Source organism: Henckelia pumila, chromosome 4, assembly GCF_033568475.1.
Source record: "Henckelia pumila isolate YLH828 chromosome 4, ASM3356847v2, whole genome shotgun sequence".
NCBI lineage: Eukaryota > Viridiplantae > Streptophyta > Magnoliopsida > Lamiales > Gesneriaceae > Henckelia > Henckelia pumila.
The window spans coordinates 231,696,338-231,714,129 of record NC_133123.1 but is presented as its reverse complement, the minus strand read 5'-3'; the positions used below and the strand labels follow the sequence as shown (position 1 = coordinate 231,714,129).

Sequence of the window (17,792 nt, the reverse complement as noted above, 5' to 3'; positions counted from 1 at the left end):
ATGCTAGTACTGTACTTTGACTCGTTTACCGACTCTATGGGGTCATCAGGTGTCGGGATTGGGTACAGTAACGACACATATAGGAGTCGATGCTTTGTTGTCAAGGATTCACCACACGCTTGCGAGTGTGGATATCCTATGCGATCTGAGGAGATATTAGTGTGACAAATCTCTAGCCAGAGTACTCGATGTGATTTAGGTTACTTGGTTTCCTAGTAGCACATGCGATGTCACTATTTGATCTTCAAGATGCGTTGCATAGTTATCGAATCTCGAACGACTCTCGATGTACCAATGGTTGTTGATTCGATCGGGATATTTGGATGAAGGGACCGTACTGTACGCTAACCAAAATCTACTGGTTCTTGCAGGCACTATCAGTGATACCTAGGGAATCATGGGGCGATGTTGCTAGGCGCTCTTACCATGATTCGATGGGTAAGTCGGAAATTGTTGTTCCGAGTCACAAGGAGTTGCGAGCCCACAGCTAGCTGTATCCCTGAACCATTGAGGGTCACACAAGTAATGGATTAATAAACCCCGTTGAGATAGTTAAATTTAAAGAGTTAAATTTAATGAAAGAGAAGTTGGACTTCTTAACTAAATGGAGTGGAATTTCCTAAAATGACATATGGATGGGCATTTTTGGAAATCACTGAATTCGGATTTAGAAAAATTATCTTGACTTTAAAAGATGCAGAAATGGTTTCTGTGCACATTGGTGAAATCAGTTTATCAATCGGAGTCATGATGAATTTTATATTAATTTCTATAATAACAGGCATGGCTTGTTGGGTTTAAGTTATGGATTATGGGCCCTAAAGAGTTAGAGTCCTAATATAATTATAACTTAATCTAGTCTAAAAATTATCTATAAATATAGGTGTAGTGTTCGAAAATTGCATGCATTCCATCCTTGAAATTTTCGAAAAAAACACTTATAATATTCTAAGGGAATTTCGAATTCTCTATTCTCTTTTTTGAGAAAATTCGGTCTGTGATTTTTTTGAAAAGTCACTTTCTGAATTAACAGATCAAATCTGTTTATTCTCTACGATAAACATCTGATTGATTTCTAGTGCAATCAATCAGAGGGTTTCTATTTTCTATTCGTGGACCTAATTCCGGAGATTGATCGAGCAAGTCATCGGTTCCCGGGATTTACAAGAAGAGCAGATTAAATTCAGTTGGAGTCCATAATCAAGCCTTAGCTTGAAGAGGTAAAAATATTTAATTGTGAATTTATATTTTTACTTGCAAGATTTTAATCGTTTGGATTTGATACCCACGATATGGAATCGTTCCATATCGAAAAATAAAATTTTTAAACTTCCGCTGCTCCGGGTATCACATCCGTGTGATTAGAGAACGCGTGTTCCAACAAAGGATGTATGAACGGACCCCGTGCAAGGGTCCAGATACGGGTCCGTGCAGCTTCGTAAAAAATTCAGCATTTTTCAGTTTAATGCACGGACCTAGACACGGACCCTTATCCAGGGTCCGTTCATGTCGCAGAATCAGAAAAAATAGAATTTTCTGGAATTAAAACTTTCAACTTTTTGGTCTTTATTTCTTGGGCTTTCAAAGACATATAAATAGGAGAGTTCAGAACGTGATTAAAGGGGTTGAAATCGCATAAGAGAGACGGCGGCTAGGAGGCTTGGAGATTGAAGAACGCTTCATTCGAGTTTTTCTTCCTTTCTTCTTTAGATTAATAAACTTTTGTTGAATATTATTTTCGTTTATTGATTAGTTTTTCTTCAACCAAGACCGCGAGATTGGGCCAGACAGTTTTATGTTGAGTATTTGGATGTTTATTTAGGATTTTTGGATTTTTGTTAATATTATTGATTGTTGGATTTAAATTCTGTCTTGTGAATAACCTAATCAACTATTTACTTGCTTGTTAATTGATTCCAAGTCGACATAGGAGGAATTGATTTCGATCACTCCAATAATTGACATATGGTTAAACCGACAAGAAATAGTATTCGGTTTCAGTATGCGGCTTTAGGTGAAAACTGAATTATCACAAATATTGAATGCATTCATGTTTGATTAGAATTATGAAAATTAATCCGTCATAACTTGAATAGGTTTAACATGTTCTAGAAATAGACTGCTAAACAAGATAGGATAATTCGCCGTGATTTAAGATTAAATCTGGATCCTGGATTTGCCACTTGTTTGCATGATTTGTTGGGTACCTGCGTGTGTCTTGGTTGTCTCTATTTAATTGAATTTATTCTACTTCTATTTTAATTCTTATTTTATTTTAGTAATTAAATTTTTATTTAATTTTTAGTGCTCGTTTTATTATTCTGTCTAGATTAAGCTAAATAATTAATTCTTGAGAATTGACAACAGTCCCTGTGGGATCGATACTTGGACTCTCAGTCCACTTTACTATTACTTGACCTAGTGCACTTGCTAATTGATACCGAATTAAGAATATACATCCCCAAAAAATCAGAATTTCTATAATGGCTTCAGAAATTCATAATAATTCCAAACGCCGTTCTTTTTCCGATCCGTCTTGGATATGTAATCTATGCTAGCTCAAGCACATATATATCCAATAATAATAGAATTCCATCATCCACTCCGAAATCAAAACATGAGAGAACTCAAGAAAACATACGTCAAAACTTAGCTCTCGGAGCGGTGATCGCAAATATATGTTCAATCTTGAATTCTACCGAACAGATGATGAAAACCGAAGATTGGAAAGCTTCAAAAATGGCGTTGGGTGAGTTTTTCAGCTTCTCCTCTATGCTACTGCTCATTTCACGTGCAAATGCTAAGAATAGAAGTGAAATTTAGATATATATTGGCCTATTTATAGTTTAGTCCCTGAACTTTGGCTTAATTGCAAATCAGTCCCTGCGCTATTTGCAAATTAGCTCTCGGTCAATATTTTTAATTCAATTTCAATCCTAAATAATTTAAGAACATTATAATTTAATTATAAACTCTAAATATTCCCAAATTAAATATTCTCGGATTAAAATTAAATAATCCTGGCCTTAAATTTCTATTGGAATTTAAATCTAAACTCCAAAAATACTAAAATTAATATTTTATCAAATTCGGAATTTAAATCTCAAATCCCGTAAATATTCAGTACGAATATTTTAATCTTTTAATTTAAGAATCCCGGAACTTAAATTTTAATATCTGTAAATTCTCAAATTAAATATTTTTTACCCGAAATTTAAATCTCTACTTCCGTAATTAATCCTTTAATATTTTTGGGTCTTACAATTCCTCCCCTCTAAGGAATGATTTCGTCCTCGAAATCGTATTCAATCTTACTACTGAATCTCGTAAGCTGTATAGCTGACTGAAGTAATACTTACTTCAATTATGTGAGCTTTAGATATTTGTTCTGATATCTTCTCTTATTCGTCTATCTGATCGCTTCTTCAATCATAGCTAATTCATTGTTCTGTAATCATTGAGTCAACTTATAGTTGAGCTACTCTTTTCTCTAAATCAAAATCTGCATTGTTTATTCTTCTTAGCTCAAAATCTTATCGACTTCATCTTTATCAAATTGAAGTCACAGGAAAGAGTTTAGCTGATGTTGTTCAACTTAAATACAAAGATCACATCTTATTTGTCTGACAATTCTAGATTAAATATTAATCAATAAGCTAGATTAATACTCACAAGAATCAATTATTGATTCACTTTTGAAATCTCTTTTTGAAATGGATAATGCTCTGAAACAAATTTTTCTTGTTGATCATTCTGTTCACACATCAAAATCTGTATATTTTACTCCTCTGCTACCTCCATCTATTCTGCTTTATTCTTGCTCTATTCGGATCAATCTTCATATTCTCTGTTTTTTCTCGAATCACCTCTGATCGAATAGCTGATACTTCTGAAATACTGTCTTCATATAAAGACAATTATGCTTTTCTTATCATCTTATCATCAAAACAATCACTAGTAGAATTTATGTCTTTTACTTCGCATATTAACTGAAGTTGTAGATAGATAAGTACCGAAGTAGATGCACGTGAAGTAATAGGTACCATTTTACTTCGCTTAATAACCGAAGTATTAGGCATGAAATTACCGAAGTAATAGGGTACCATTTTACTTCACTTAATATTGGACCGGTTCTGAAGTAAAAGCATGCCTTTTACATCAGCATATACATTATGTGACGAAGTAATATAACATCTATAACTTCGCCATTTACGTTGACTGACGAATTAAATGCGCGTATTTTACTTCGGCAGTTTTCTTAAGTGACGAAGTAATAGAACATATATGACTTCCGTTGATTCATTAAACGACGAAGTAATAGAACATATATGACTTCAGTATTTACATTGAGTGATGAAGTAAATGCTTTATTTAACTTCAAATGTTATGTAACTTGGCGAAGTAAAAACATGCCCTTACTGCAGCAGTTTCATTAATTGACGAAGTAATAAAGTACATATGGCTTCGGCTTTTACATTGATTGATGAAGTAAAAATATATGTATCACTAAATCAACATTAAACAATTTTAATTAGATACAATAACACCATTAATATATATATATATATATATATATATCTGAAACGTAAAATACACTAATTAGATTGATAAATTATCCATCCAAAAGTACATCCATCAATAAAAAATTATGCATCCACGAGTATTTCTACAAAAGATTGATAAATTATCCATCCAAAAGTATATCCATCAATAAAAGTATTATGCATCCCAACGTGCATATGACCAATTTATGAACCTACATAGGAGTAGACGAATTCGCTCCATTCACTTCTAATTTCGTCAAATTGAGCTTGGTCGTAATATTGGTTCCTGATGGATCCTGAATACTGAAATGTAAAAAAAATAAAATACATTAGAATAAAATTTAAGATCGAGGATTCATATTTGCCATTTCACAAATAAAGGTAACGACATATGCAGGTACTGATCACAGGTTGTCATTGCAACAGATGATTAAATTAAAACATTACTAAATTGAAAACACAGTACTCTATCAAGGATACATATATATTTGTCATTTCACAAATAATTCCAACAGCTAGCTAATGAAAATCTTGAAGCTTCAACATAATAGATCTAAAGAAAAATTAAATAAAAGTATTTGTGGGTCTATAGCATCACAAGCCTTTCCTCGACCATTTGCAGCACCAATTATTGAAATTCTTGCAATCTTATTCCTTTTTCATATTACATTTTTGGTTTGGAAATGAGTGCTAAATTTGCAGAAGTAGGGAGGCAGATAATGCGAGAACAAATGGACAGGTGGTGAGAGATAGAGAAATAGCCAATAAGTGCAGAATCAAATGCCCAGAACATAGAACAGTCGCACGAAATACCATTGACCCAATCCAAACTAGAAACAATAATCCATACATCATAGAGCAGTCGCAAGTAATCTCAGACAATTTTGATTCCAACATTTATCAGCATGGAATAATGGCCTTTTTCGTACGAGAAAATATGATATAAACCAGCGAGCAAGTACAATATGTCAATATCTCTGAAAAAGAGTTGTTTAAAAAATAATTATAAAACCCTTTCACCACTAACAGTGCTAAGACAGAAAGTTTAGAAAGAAGAATGCCAAAAATGCCAACTTCAAAACAGAGCCTACCATAAATGCCAACTTCAAAACAGATGTCAACTTCAGATTCATTTATGAGCAACTAAGTAGCAAAAAAGGATGGAAACAAATTTTCACGTAAACCAAATCATAAAATGAAAAGGAAACTCACCATTTTATCCAAATGTAGATTTTCGCATTCAACTATATCTTTCATATACTTCATCACACAAAATCCGCATTCAACCGAACCACTTTGTTTTATATTACCCTACAATGAAATAAAAAAATATTTCAGCAATAAGTTTAGAAAAAAAAAACTGAATTAGGTAAGCAAATGAGTAAAGTTCTCAAATATAATATAACACTATAACACTAAAGTTCTCAAATATAATATAACACTAAAATTTCCGAATTAATAGAATACATTGCATGGATCAAGTTGCACAGGTAAATAATAACCAAACACAGTAAAACCACAAACATAAGGAATTGATTATTTGATAGGAACAGTTGAAGAAACACAATTCTGTTTCTTCTCGATTAAGATTTCAAGGGACATGAACCTTTTGGATTTGCTCCAATGCACCTCAAGTTATAAAAGTATCCTTCCCATTATCATCCACTGTTATCGCTAAAAGTTTATCCAAGGTTACACCAGCTGCGAATGGATGACCTGGATTACTGGTAAACAGTGGCACTATGAAATGGTTGCTTTGGGTTACATTCAGAGATCAGGGGAGAAAGAAGCAGAGAAAGGGGGAAGAAAGTAAGGATGAATCCGGTATAAAAACCTGCATACCTCTCAAGATCCTCGTATCTGATGTGAATGTTTGAAATTGAAAGCTTTAAATTTCCGATCACCGTATTGATTAACGATCCAAGCCAAGATTTATTCTAACAGAAAGAAAGAGCGTGAAAAAAGGTTAAGAAATCATGATCAAAACAATTCACCAAGAGCCCACAAATTATTCTCAGTCTGCTTTGAATATGATTCAGTATATGCATATATGTACACACACATACACATGCAATAGACCACCACATTCATGCCTGCTCCAAGTAAGTTTCTAATTGCATTTGGTTATTTTTTTCATAACAAGAAAAACAATGTACAGGGGAGGAGGCCTGCCAGTTCCTCCCAATAACTGAAATAGACCAACCGATAAGGATTACTAAGCACACGAAAATAAGATACAAGCAAACACCACTAAGTCATCCTGATGGTATAACATAAGCATAGGCACCCAATCCATGAATATCCTGTGCCTCAAGAAACTTTTTATGCTCCTCTTCCGTCCATTGTTCCCTTTGTTTTGTGATCGTATACTGCTTCCTCACCTGTTTGAACATCACGACAAAAACAAAATAAGCTGTCAAAATGCAAGATAAGTTGAATATTAGCACAAAATTGTTATGATATATACCTAGGGAGAAAACTCTTCCCCATTATGAAAACTGCTCATTCGAAAGAGCACCAGCAGGTGTACCCATTTTTAAAAGAGGTTTATTTCTGCTGCCTGACCCCGTGCCCCCATCTTGTTCTTGTGGTATGAGAAATTGCAGCGACATGATGATATCCATAACCGGTGTCTTCAATACCATTTTGTTTCAAAATCTGGAAATCGATGCTGAGGTATACTCCACAGATTTCCAACAAAAACCAATACAATCCTTTGCAAGAGGACCATAAACCTTTTCCTGACACAGTCGACCTCTCCGAAGTTGCGCTGGACCGATGGGATCTGGCCTCAAAGTGGAGATCGAGAATGGAGATCGAGAGAGGAACCCTAAAGCATGCCATATACATAATTCTCATTCCCATTAAAACTCTGCTCAAGTTTGTGTGAAAGAAGAACAAGAACTAGCTTTTGGTGCACTTGCGAAAAAAAGTTAAGAGAAGTAAACAAAGGATTCTATTACAAAATACCTTTACTGTCCAATTTGAAGATCTTGCATACTGATTATTTGTTCTGAACTGCATAATCAAGGAACAACTAATTTAATGTAGAGTTTCATAATGGGAATATTGCCAAAACAAAAAAAAAAAAAAAAACTTCTCATTACATCTTTAGGAACATCCTTAGGACAGTCATAAACTGCATCTAATGGGTAAAATTTTGTAATTTCCATCAAACAACCATCTGGCAACCTATAGCATCAATTCCAAACCATTAAACCACACATTAATAAAGAGAAATATTAAAATTATAAATGATGGATATAAGAAAATCCACGCATACATGGGTTAGAGCCTGAAAGATGATATTGTCATCAAGAATATAGAACATGCCAAAAAAGTTCAATTAACACTTGAATATTGAAACATAAATCTCATATACATATAGACACCCATGTACCAATAAATTTCAGCACCTGCGGCTACAAGAGATTTTGTAATAGCTCATCCATAGCCATTATCATCAGCTAAACTAGTAATAAATTCCCTTTTCCCGGAATAAAGTATAATCTATTATATGTATGATTCTCTGTATGGAAATACTTTATCCGTTTCATTTCTATTTGGTTTTAAGATTTTGAAAAAATTTATAAGTGACATGCTATGATCGCCAAAGATCAATATCACTCTGTATAAAAAAATAATTCAAGTTTTCTCTCATTTTGATTGGATAACATTGGCTTCAAATCAAGTTTTCATATTTTATTGATCTGTTTCCGAAATAGTTATCTGTGACTACACACAATAAGAAGATATTTGAAATACTGTCACGGAAGCGTAAAACAATTTCAAAATCATAACTGGAAATGAAGTCAACATCCGAGATTGGTTCAACCATAACTTCAACAAGTACCTGTTCTACAAGTCTCAAGTGACACAATATATCTAGGAAAATCTTGTAAGAGCTGTAACAAAACCAATAGAAAGAACCTTAAATCATTAGTACGGATTATATGTAAATATTTACATCTTTTAGTTTAAACATCCAAAGCAGTCTGAAACTCCAATAATAATCACATCATGACCATAACAACATAAATTACTTAATAAATTCATAAAATTTAAGGAAAAAAAAGCAATGAAGTAGATAAAGAAAAGGAAAACAGAGAGTGATCAAGATTCAGCAGTAACATTGGAATGCAACTCCACGGCCAGATCATCGTTTCTATCAGGAGAAATAAAATACAGCAAAACATCAAACACAGATTTCTCATACGGACAAGCATGATTCTGTCCAAATTCAAAAATTCCATCCATCATTAAGAAGATAAGAGAAAGAATAGGTACCAGAAAGTAGGAAAAGCTCAATTATAAGAACCTAAAACCAAACCCATTAATATTATCAAATCAACAAGATATATACGAGATAAGACTTGGCTACCTCAACGTGCGGCGGAGCACGAGGTTAATCCGCTGAGCAGAGAAAATGAGTTGCCAAATGTTTCCAAGGACACATTGTGGATCGCTTTTTGGAGCATCCAATATCTCAGACCTTTTTCTCCCATGACCAAGCACCTAAGAAAAACGCAAATTCAAGAACTCAATCATTCCAAGAAACAAGAAGGGACAAAATATAAGAAGTAAAAGGAAATGACATTTTACATAAAATCATTCAAGGATTCCAAAAGCCACACCATAAATAAAATTTTTTTTAAAAATGCATTTCGAGTAATCAAAGAGCTACACCACAAATAACATCTAGAAACCAAATAAGTACATAGTAAACAACCCTCGAGTAATCAAAGAACAAGACAAAAAAAATAACATCAAGAAAACATATTTCAAGAAATAAAAAAGAAATTGCGCAAACATTGTGTTGTAGTATGAATTGATGGCAGACATACAAGCATCTGAACAAGTTCTCACTTCTTACTTCGTAACCCCAATTGTATAATTTCATTTCACCTTCCATCTCTCTCTGTAATTATGTTCTGGAAACCTAGGATTTGTCTTGTGGGTTATATATATGGAAGTCGGAAGCTTGAAAATGCTATTTTCTTTCCTTTTCATAGTATATTAGTATGTGCATTTTCTCCAAATTTATCTACTTTCTATAGATTTTGACACATCCAATAGAAAGCAAAGTACTTATGCAAACATAAAGATGTAGTCAGGAAATTGTGTTTCATAAACAAGAATCTTAGATCCAATCTAGTTAATGACATCCAATTTAACACACATTTTCCTTCTCACTACACTGTCAAGTCAAGTGAAGTTCTACAAGTCCACCCTTAATTGAATAAATAGAATAAAAAAATTTCCTGACTAAATATGAAATAAGAAAATTTGCCCATTCTTAAGCAAGATCGAGTCTGAAAGCCTACGGCAGTGAACGGTGGACTTGCGGCGGCCGTGACTGAAATATGTCGGAAAATTTGAGGAGGTGCCATAAATCTCTATAAAACTCAAATCCAAGCAACCTACAACCAGAAAACACCAAAATCGATCGGAAAACGGCCGGAAAAACGCAATTAATTCCAACAACCGAAATAAAAATCTGGAATTTCCTTATGGAATGGGTATCGAGAGAGAGCTTGCGACGAGATCTTACCAAATATGTAGTCAACTGAACATTTCCGTCAAAGAGGCGGAGGTGGAAGGCGAAGATGCAAATCGGCGGCGATTGGGCTGGAGAAGAAAGGGAATAGCGTTTAAGGATAAATTTTAGATAGAAAAGTGTGAGGGAAATTAAAATCTAAGATACCCGGTTATTCTTTTTACTTCAGTAATTATAATTATAAATTTTAGTTTTTAGCTTTTTACTTCGTCTAAATTAAAATACTGAAGTAAAATGTTATCAAAAATACAAGTGAAGCCCGTGTTTTTTAAATTCTGAAGTAAAAAATTAGTTTTTACTTCACCAATGTTATTACCGAAGTTGATTGTTCCATATTACTTCGTCAATAATAATTGCCGAAGTAATAGGTGGCGAAGTAAAAAGCCAAAATTCTACTAGTGAATGTCTCTATATCTATCAGATAACTGTCACATGAATTACAATAATCATGTGGCAGAAAATCAATCAGCTAGTACCGAATCTAGTACTACAGTTCTGAGTATATCCTCGGAAATCTTGATAATCACATCTGATAGTCCACTAATCAAAGGATGGTATAATGAAATCTCATAAAACCACACACTCAGAACATCTGATAATCAATGCCACAAGGTAGAAAATAAATCTAAAGTCTCTATCTCGACAATAGATTGCAATAATTCCTGTAATCTCATAACATGCATTACTCATTTCTTAACAGTTATCTCATCAATATCTGTATCGCATCTAATACAGCATATTCTTGAATATGTCGAAATCTACCACAATCTAAATCGCAAAACCATGACAATTTGAGTAGTTTCGAACTAAAATCTTTCAAAAAGTTGATCTTATTTCGGCTCTTAAGTAACTAATATGTTACATATACCACTTGGTCTCTTCTTTTCTGCTTCTTGTACTGGAAATTTAGTATTGGTAATTTCAATTCTGTCGTATCTGCTTTCATTTTCTTTCACCAATACTCCTTTCCAAGTAATTCATACAATTTAAAATAACAGGATGGATATGAAATCTGTTGTAGTATGCCTCTTTCAAAATCTGATATTCCATTTCTAAAATATCTGACATAAGCAAACTACTTATTTACTTCATAATCCATCAACTCTGATCTGATTTCTTGTCTCATATCTGAATCTAGCATTCTCAATATAATTTCCATTGCTTGATCTCATATCAATGTTGCTTTAATCTTTCCAAACTAATCTAGCTTAGTTGGATTGCAACAATTATGATTGTTTGAGTATCTATCTAGAAACCCAAATACAAAAACACAGATCTGTACTCAATCGATCAAGCATTCATCTAATTTCTTCTTTCTATTTCTTACTGAATGAAAAATCATGCAATCAATCCATAAATATTCTTGGTACTCTGTATCCAAATTTATATCAATTACGAGCCAAAAACTTCAAAGTGTACTGAATATATACATTAAATGATCAACAATTCTCGAATCTTGACTCAAAGAAATGTGCTCAAATCAATATCATCCAAAATTACATATTCTGGATGATAAAATCTGCTAAGTGATACCAACTCACTTGCATCATAAAACTAAAAAAAATGAATCAAATCAGACTCTAGCAAATAAATAAGAGTCAATCAAGATCGATCGAGGTCGAATAGCAAAAACCTTAGAATCGATATCAAGAGATTCAAGAATCATGATTTTTATCATGTAATATCTTCAACAAAATTGAAGAGAAAGCTCAACTGTAACTGATTTTTCTTATTCTCATTTGATATGAGTTTATCAATTAATTCCCAATTGACAATAGTCGAATATCATCTTTTCGACTTAATTCATTGTCATAGAATTAATAACCAATTTGATACTAGGATAATTCTTCATTCATCAATCTTCTAGCTGTTTTTGAAGTTCTTCAGTTCAAGTAGTGCTTTTCTATACGAGTTGTCACAAGATCTTCGTACTAGACACCACTCTCTATATAGAACTTCTTTCATTTCGTAGAAAGGTCGGAATATTTCATCTGACTATTTCTGTACATTCTAACCACTGACATATCTGTCAATTCTAGGTTAGTTCTATACTGGTCTAGTACATCTACTAGAATTCTTCCGACATTCTTCTACTTTAATCTTGATATAATCAGTACCGAAATAAAATAAATCTTATTTTTGGAAACTCATATCATAAATCTCTAATCATTTCTATTGCTGATCTAACTTACTCACTGCACGGGAAACAATCAACAGTTAACTGGTACTCAGCTATAGCATTAATATCTATAATGCATGCTAGCTTAATACCCAAGTCTCATATTATCAAATTCAATCTTATTTTTCTCAAATCTGTATGTTATCTTTTATGTCTAATCTCTCAAATGCATTTCATCTACTCAAAGGCAAAATCTCAGCAAATACAATTAATAAGGCTCAACAGATAAAGATTGTAGCATAACAAAGCACTGATCTATGAATGTATGCTATGCAATTAAGATATAAGAAGGTTAACTAGAATTAACTCACTTACGTACAATATTATTATCTGATACAACTTGAGCATAATCTTCTGTAATTGCTTATTGCCTATGAGATCATCTGCCATTCGAATTTCCTCTTGATCTATTTCAGCTAGGGGGAGCTATTCTTATATTTCTTCATCTGTTGGCTTTTAGGTTGAATCAATCTTTGATGTTGTTGTCACTATCTCTTGCTTCATAGCTATACCTCTATGGAATAAGTATTGGAGGTGATGATAATAGTTTTCTCAATTATAGAGGCGTGAATAAAATTCCACTCTGCCTCATACAACCGGTTCATGGTTTCTTTATTCTGTCACTGACTTCAATCAACTCATTCAGGTTGTTATGCTTCTGTTCTGCAAATTCTGCTTTTCTATCTTCTTTATCACATACAAAAAGAAACAATTCTGTTTACTTACCTGCCAAACCATTTCAGTACCTCTGTTCTTCAACAAGATTTTCTGTACAATTCACCAACTTCATGCTAAGACATGGAGTTGAATAAAAATCAGGCTGGTTATATGTTTATCTGAATATTCTTCACTTGAACAACTAATCCAGCTTTTCAAATCAACCCCTTTCTAGACATAGCATATTTTGTATCTTTCTGAGTTGGTGCTTAATACCTCTGGAGTTGTTCATCTAACATCCTCCTCAGTAAAATCCTTGTATATATCGGTTCAAAACTTACCATAACACTGCTCTGTTCTATCTGGGGTTCTCATTCTATCTGTAAAATATGTTTTCTTCTATAAAAAAAAAAGCAATATATAATGCAGAGATTATAAAATACAATTCAGTATAACATACATATAATCTCATGCTTCTGAATATAACACATTCTTGCTAATTCTCATGCTTTTCAAATAATACATGCTTGCAACGAATTCACTTAGTCAGATAAATTCAATTAATCATGCATGCATATCAGCATAAAAGCATGTAATTCTCTTATCGGTAAAGCAAGCAGTGTTAAACCATTAATCATATTCGCATACAATTCTACAAATCAAGTAAAGCATAATCATGCAAGACAAAAAATTCATGCGACTCAATCTACCCCGCTCAACATCTTTCTTAGTCCAAGACTTTATGCTCTGATACCACCTGTTCTAGGAACTCGGGTTGCTAATCTATTCTTAAGGAAAAAACATACATTAAACATCATTAATGTAAATAAATAAATCAAGAACAAAATTTATTTTTAAAAACTACAACATCAAAAGCATGCATACAAACATTACTCTTCTTATCTAGGATAAATAATGTCAAATATAAACTAGTACTCGGCAAACATATTTACAAAAGTTCTTATTCTTGATCTAACTTGTTTTTCAAGTCATAATACATGTCTTCTGCTTAAAACCCGAGTCACCACTTCTAATCTTTCAATCTCGTGCTATCCAAGCCACATCTGACTTGCTCATGCCCCAACCTGATGCAATGCACACATACAAACAAAGCAACAGCCGGATAACTCGTGAGAATAAATCTCAGTATGAACAACATGCATATACATCATTTAAGCATATGAAATCTATATGCCATAATAATCTAAAATCATCAAAACATGTAAGAACATGTAAATCATAGAAGCACATTCAATTCTTAAATTCTTAAAGCATAGTTGTTATCTACAACAATATCATAACAAGCATATCAATACATTCATATCTAGAATGACATATAACAACATGCTAGCATTTATAACTGCATATTCTAAACCACAGAAATCTCTAGGTTAATGCATAAATGCAATGCATGTTCAAGGAATATACTATCAAGTCTGATAACAACGAATCTTAGCTCTTGGGGTCCTGGGGAATAAAATCTAGAACCAACCACCGACTCTATAGCTGTAACGCCCCACTGTATCAAGACGGGTCTTTTCAGCGTGCTTATGTCCTCACTCACACGCACCCTGAAAAACTTCCCAGGGGTCACCCATCCTATAATTGCCCCAAGTCAAGCACACTTAACTTTGGAGTTCTTATGTGATGAGCTTCCGAAAAGAAGATGCACCTTCTTAATATGAATAGTACATATGAAAATCTTTTAAGTCATCCTCAACCATGTTGTCCCATACCTACACAGTCTCAGAATCCCTCTCATTTCGGCACGGGATCGGTTTATTCATGTTTTCCTCCGCCTAGAAGCCTAGCAGGAGCTGCTCATTGTCCGTGCAACCTCTTGGCACCGGCGATCACTCCCTGCCTCTTCAGCCCCGGGCGTCACATGCCCACCAGCTTCCGCTTGGTTCGTCCCCGAACCATACCTTACTAAGAGAGGTCGGCTCTGATACCATTTGTAACGCTCCACTGTATCAAGATGGGTCTTTTCAACGTGCTTATGTTCTCACTCACACGCACCCTGGAAAACTTCCCAGGGGGTCACCCATCCTATAATTGCCCCAAGTCAAGCACGCTTAACTTTGGAGTTCTTATGTGATGAGCTTTCGAAAAGAAGATGCACCTTCTTAATATGAATAGTACATATGAAATCTTTTAAGCCCTCTAAACCATGTAGTCCCATACCTACACAGTCTCAGAATCCCTCTCATTCCGGCACGGGATCGGTTCATTCATGTCTCCCTCCGCCTAGAAGCCTACCAGGAGCCGCTCATTGTCCGTACAAGCTCTTGGCACCGGCGATCACTCCCTGCCTCTTCAGCCCCAGGAATCACAATAGCCCTCCAAACGTCATTTCGTAATCTAGGCCAATCAGCCCTCTATGCTTTTCAAGTTGGGTTCAAGATGAATGCAACATAATCTTGATGCATTAAATAATACAAATCTGTAAAACATCTTGAACATGTAATCACATAATCATTCAAAGCAACAATAACAATTCAATCACATAAGAACACATAAAAATTTAAGTATATGATTTTAGGAAACTCAATAATCATAAACGATCTTGAGTTGTTCTTCCCATCATATTAAATGTAAATTCATACCTTTCAGTATTAAATCTGAAGTACTTGAACCTCGCAAGGCTTTGCTCAAACTTGGCAAAATCTGTTCATTCCAACTCTTGAGCATTCACCTTGCTAGTCAAAGATCTTGTTTGCTTCAAACTTCATTCGACTCGAATTCTCCGATTCATATTCTTATCGCCTTGAATACTTCGACTCAAGATCTATGATCTTCATCTCAAGTCTGAAAGGAAGTATTATACAATTCACAATCATCTTCCAATCCTCTTCAATGCTTAACAACTTCAAAACTTGATCAAAGAACCAAAATTCAACCGACGGCATCCGATTTCGAAACCGTAAATCTTAACAACTCTAAACTTGATTCACAAACATTAATTCAAAATTCTATGAATCATATCATCTTCATTCCCTCATAAAGATTTCGAAATCAGCCTTTACAATTTTATGAATTTCATCAAATATAAACCGACGGTGTAATGGTGCGAATTCGGTAATTCCAAAAGCATTAAAATCAATCATACTATGATCTAACCATGATATTATCGCCAATTTAATAGCATAATCTCTAAATATACATCCCCCAAAAATCAGAATTTTTATAATTGCTTCAGAAATTCATAATAATTCCAAACGCCGTTCTTTTTCCGATCCGTCTTGGATATGTAATCTATGCTAGCTTAAGCACATATATATCCAATAATAATAGAATTCCATCATCCACTACAAAATCAAAACATGAGAGAAATCAAGAAAACTTACGTCAAAACGTAGCTCTCGGAGCGGTGATCGAAAATATATGTTCAATCTTGAATTCTACCGAACGGATGACGAAAACCGAAGATTGGAAAGCTTCAAAAATGGCGTTGGGTGAGTTTTTCAGCTTCTCCTATATGCTACTGCTCATTTCACGTGCAAATTCTAAGAATAGAAGTGAAATTTAGATATATATTGGCCTATTTGCAGTTTAGTCCCTGAACTTTGGCTTAATTGCAAATCAGTCCCTGCGCTATTTGCAAATTAGCTCTCGGCCAATCTTTTTAATTCAATTTCAATCCTAAATAATTTAAGAACATTAGAATTTAATTCTAAACTCTAAATATTTCTAAATTAAATATTCTCGGATTAAAATTAAATAATCCTGGTCTTACATTTCTATTGGAATTTAAATATAAACTCCCAAAATACTCAAATTAATATTTTATCAAATTAGGAATTTAAATCTCAAATCCTGTAAATATTCAATACAAATATTTTAATCTTTTAATTTAAGAATCCCGGAATTTAAATCTCAATATCCGTAAATTCTCAAATTAAATATTTTTGACCCGAAATTTAAATTTCTTCTTCCGTAATTAATCCTTTAATATTTTCGGGCCTTACAGAGATTCTTTTTATTGGAGGAAATATTTAACATTTATTTGGAGACAAAAATAGGGCTTTTTGGAGGGGAAGTATAAAAGAAAAGAGGGCCCGACTTTGAAAGGACTTTTGCCATATTTTCAGAAGACGGCTAGAGAGCTTGGAAGAGAAGAAACGAAGAACACAAGCAAGACCCGCGCACCATCGTTGAGAATTTCTTTATTCTTCTTCTTCTAATTTATTTATGTTGAATTCAAACATTAGAATTTTTTTTGATTTTGATATTATGGAGTAGTTGTTCTTTGACCGGGGCCACGATAGAGCCAGACTATCGATGTTTGTTCATGTTTAGATTGATTGATTTTTTATTTATGATATATTTATTGATTAATATTTACACAGATTTTTTGCTTTTAATCTGGCCAATTAATCGCATGTTTGTTGTTCGATATGGACTTGAAAAAGAAGAGATTGAAATTAGCTTCAAAAATATTAATCAACACATGGTTAAACTGACTAAAAATAGTATTCGGTTTCAATGTGCAATTTTAGGCAAAAGCTTAAATTCCATAGTTGCGAATGCGTTTTTGTTTAATTCAATTCAATTAAAAATTATTGGGCTGTTAAATAAAAATAGGATATTTAATTCTAAAAATATATTAATAATTATTTTAGAGAATTTCATCGTGAATGTGAATAATTCTTGCTTGATTAAATCCAATACGTGACAATAATTGATGTCTGGTACCGTTGTGTGTTCCTGGTCATTTTCTTGAAATTTTAATTCTTCTTTAATTTACTCTGTTTTTAAATTTAATTAAAAAATTTTTTTAAAATAATTTAGTTTATTTCATTTAGTTGATTAATTCATAAAAATCCCTCATTTTGATTTGCCTAGATGAAATTAA

The 17,792-nt window shown here is 33.4% G+C and overlaps 1 long non-coding RNA gene and 1 pseudogene across 1 annotated transcript; one reads left to right on the top strand and one right to left on the bottom strand.

Moving 5' to 3' along the window:
* Positions 1-17,792, top strand: part of LOC140862894 (heat shock cognate 70 kDa protein-like) — an 87,776-nt pseudogene that overhangs the window by 59,893 nt on the left and 10,091 nt on the right.
* Positions 8,965-10,210, bottom strand: LOC140860057 (uncharacterized). Its single transcript, XR_012143583.1, has 3 exons — positions 10,096-10,210; positions 9,869-9,964; positions 8,965-9,059 (listed from the first exon to the last, which is right to left on the bottom strand). It is a non-coding gene; the product is annotated as an uncharacterized lncRNA (long non-coding RNA).